Source organism: Pteropus medius, unplaced genomic scaffold (assembly GCF_902729225.1).
Source record: "Pteropus medius unplaced genomic scaffold, Ma_sr-lr_union100, whole genome shotgun sequence".
NCBI lineage: Eukaryota > Metazoa > Chordata > Mammalia > Chiroptera > Pteropodidae > Pteropus > Pteropus medius.
In genome coordinates, this window is record NW_024340849.1 from 38,201,777 (window position 1) to 38,205,559 (window position 3,783).

The window sequence follows — 3,783 nt, forward strand, 5'->3', positions numbered from 1 at the left end:
GGCTAGAGAGAAACTATAAAGCTAGTTTAGATGGAAGCAAGGGTATAAGACTTGGCATAGGGCAGGAAAGTTTATCATATGTTAAGTGATGACTTAGTATTTTCATAAGGTTACTAGAGTGGAATGATATGGATATGGGTCAGTTAGATTCATATGGGACTCAACAGTTCTGAACCCTATGTAACTCATGGCCTTTTTTTTTTTATGCCTATAGCACCTGGTCTTCCTAGGTGGTCTCCCATCCAAGTACTAACTAGGTCCAACCCTGCTTAGCTTCTGAGATCAGACGAGATCAGGCACATTCAGGGTGGCATGACCATAGACCTCATAGCCATTTTTTAACAACAAATATTTTTGTTTTGCTACCTTTACTGCACATTTTAAAAATTGATATAATGCTATAATTGTAAAGAATGAATAAAAGAATAAAAAATATGTATTTAATTCCTTATTCTTTAGATACATATATGAGGTCTCTAAAGTAGTCAAACTCTGAGAAATAGAAAATAGAATGGTGGTTGTCAGGGGCTAGGGAAAGGGGGAAAAGAATTGTTTAGTGGGTATAGACTTTCAGTTTATCAAGATGCAAAATTCTAGAGATCTGTTACATAGCAATGTGCATATAGTTAACCCTACTGTACTTGTACACTGAAAAATGGTTAAGATGGTAAATTATGTTATTTTTTAATACAATACAAATATGAATTTGAATATGCAAATATGTCTAAGAGTGAATTTCTTTTCATTTAGTTTGTTCAAGATTCATTGTCCCTACTGCGTTTGAGGATTTATGCCTTACATTTGTTCTGGGAAAAAATGCCTTTCTCAAATTCTCTATATTCTTCTTTCATATTATTAAATGCATGTTAGATCTCATTCTATCTTCCATGACTCTTAACTACTTTTTTATACTTTCCATATTTTTGTCTCTTTGTGCCATGTGTCTTTTATTGAAGTAAAGCATACATACAAAAAATACAAAGTAATAAGTGTACAACTAAATGAATTTGCCAAGTGAGCATACCATGGAACCAGCTTCCACATCAGGAAACAATATTACCAGCTCTCCAGAAGTACTCTTTATGCCCCTTTGCAGTTACAGCCACACTCCATGGTAATCACTATCCTCTCTACCTTGGTTTTGAGGTCGATGTTGTCTATGGGTGTGGTTTTGCTAGGAGCTGTTTTTTTTTTAATAACAGTTTTGTTGAGATATAATTAACATCCCATATAATTCACTTATTTAAAGTGTATAATTCAATGATTTTTAGTATATTCACTAAATTGTGCTACCATCAATCAAATTAGTTTTAGAACATTTTCATCACCCCATAAAGAAATCCATGCTCATTAACAGTCACTCTCCACTCCCCTCACCTTCTCCTCCCAGTTCCAGGCAAAAAGTTTTCTAGTTTATGTCTCTATAGATTTGCCTATTTGGAATATTTTATATAAATGGAATCATACCTTTTATGCCTGGCTTCTTTCACTTAGCATTTGAGTTAATTTTTGTATGTAGTACAAAATAGGGGTCAACTTTTATTCTTTTGCATGTGGATATCTAGTTGTCTCAGCACCATTTGTTGAAAAGTGCTATTCTTTATTCATGCATTGTCTTGGCCCCCTTGTCAAAAATCAATTGGTCATGAACACGAGGGTTTACTTCTGGATCTCAATTCTACTCTATTGATCTATATGTGTATCTCTGTACTAGTACCATACTGTCTTGGATACTGTAACTTGTAGTAATCTTTGAACTCAGGAATTGTGAGTCCTTTAACTTTGTTCTTCTTTTTAAAGATTGTTTTGGGTACCATAGGTCTCTTGAATTTCCCTATGAATTTTAGGATCAGCTTGTTAATTTCTGCAGAGAAACTAGCTGAAATTTTGAAGGAGGCTTTGTGTTCATTTTGTAGCTCAATTTGGGGAATATTGCCAATTTGGGGAATATTAAGTGTTCCAACCTATGAGCATGGGCTATTTTTCTATTGATTTTGTTTTTCTTCAGTAATGTTTTATAGTTTTCAGAGTACAGATTTTGCTAAAGTTAATAAGTATTTTATTCTACTTAGTGCTATTTTAAATGGAATCGTTTCGTTTTCATATTGTTCATTGCAAGTGTATAAAAATGCAATCAATTTTTGTGTATTGATCTTGTATCTTGTAATCTTGCTTAACTCATTCATTAGTTCTAGTAGTATTTCTTTAGTGCATTATTTAGGATTTTCTATATTCAAAATCTTGTCATCTATAAAACAGTTTTAATTGTTTTAATTCTTTTGCAATCTGGATGCCTTTTAAAAAATTTTCTTGCTATTGTCTTGCCAGAACCTCCAATACAATGTTTAATAGAAGTGGCAAGAATGGTCATCCTTGTCTTGTTCCTGATCTTAGGGAGGAAAACATTGTCTTTCATCACTAAGTATAATGCTAGCTGTAAGGTTTTCATGGATGCCTTTTATTAAGTTGAGGAAGTTCTACCCTATGCCTACTTTTAGAAATATTTTTATCATGGTCTCAAAGATCTCAATTAACAACATAAGTAGTTAAACCTTTCTGTATATATAGAAGGCCTACCTCTATCTCATATGTAGCAGCATATTGTTTGTAAATATAAGACCTGACGATTTTATTCTTATTCAGCCTTAGATTAGTTTGTTTTGTGGAACAGAATAATGCAGCTTTGGAAAAATCAATAGTTCTGGCAAGCTCTAGCAGTGCATTCACTACAAATGTCAACTTGTGTTTGTGTGGTTCTTTACTGTTCTAGTTGTTTCTGCTTATTAAACAAATTCTGTAAAAAAAAAAATGTGCTAACTAATAACTAGGAAATAATAAGGCCTGAATTGAATTTGTCCATCTACTAAAAGAGCTCGGGGAAATCTCAGGTAAATACCAACCATTGATTTCAAGCAAATTCTATTAGGCAAAAATTTTCTTTGTAAGGACTATTTAGCTCTGAAATAAGTTTTCTAAAATACTATCAAGGTAAAATAACTTTTTGGTTTGTCTTTTATGTAGACAATGCGTCCAATGTTTTGCTTGGATAATGCAGTTTGATAAACAATTTTACATGGGGAATACAAATTAAAAAGAATAAGGTTTCTAGGTGTGTGGGGTATTTCTAAAAATCCGTGTATTTCTACGTATGGGGAACACTTGCACCTCTAGTGCCTGACAAAGTCCACCATTATGTTTTCGTGTATACTTATTACTATTTGCCAGAAGCCTAACTAGGCCAATTTTCCACCCTAGAGACTAGAAACAGGAGCTGTGCCTGAGACTCTACTTTTGGAAGGATTTCTTATTTTATGGAAATTTCAAAACAATGGAATGACTTGTCCTAAAGAGGAAAAAAAAACCTCATTTTAGTTTCTGCTCTCCTTTAAAATAACATTTATTGTTGTTAGCTTTTTTGTGTCGATTACAAAAGTATTAAAGACTCATCGTAGAAAATTTGGAAAATTCAATAAAGCACAAACAACATTTTGGTCTCACCGTTTAGCGATAGCTATGAACATTTTTCTTTAAACGGTAATGGGGTGTCGTGAACTGTTTTGTCATCTGCTTTCTTTCATTCTACTTTTTGACAACTACTGTCCTCTCCTTCTCTACAGGTGGTCGGAGCCCTCCCTTCACTGACATAGTTCCTCCCCCACGGTCTTCCACATTCCTTCCGCCAGCAACACACCGCCCCACCCACTGCGAGTCTGCGAGGCCTAAGGCGGCACTGCCCCTTTAAGAACCAGGCGCCGGGCGGGGCTGGGAGGCGGTCTCCGCGCC

At 34.6% G+C, this 3,783-nt stretch overlaps 1 non-coding gene across 1 annotated transcript; it reads right to left on the reverse strand.

Annotated features, from left to right (window-relative positions):
- Nucleotides 1–205: 205 nt before the first annotated feature.
- Nucleotides 206–324, reverse strand: LOC120589668 (5S ribosomal RNA). Its single transcript, XR_005649553.1, has one exon. It is a non-coding gene; the product is annotated as a 5S ribosomal RNA (ribosomal RNA).
- Nucleotides 325–3,783: the final 3,459 nt, after the last annotated feature.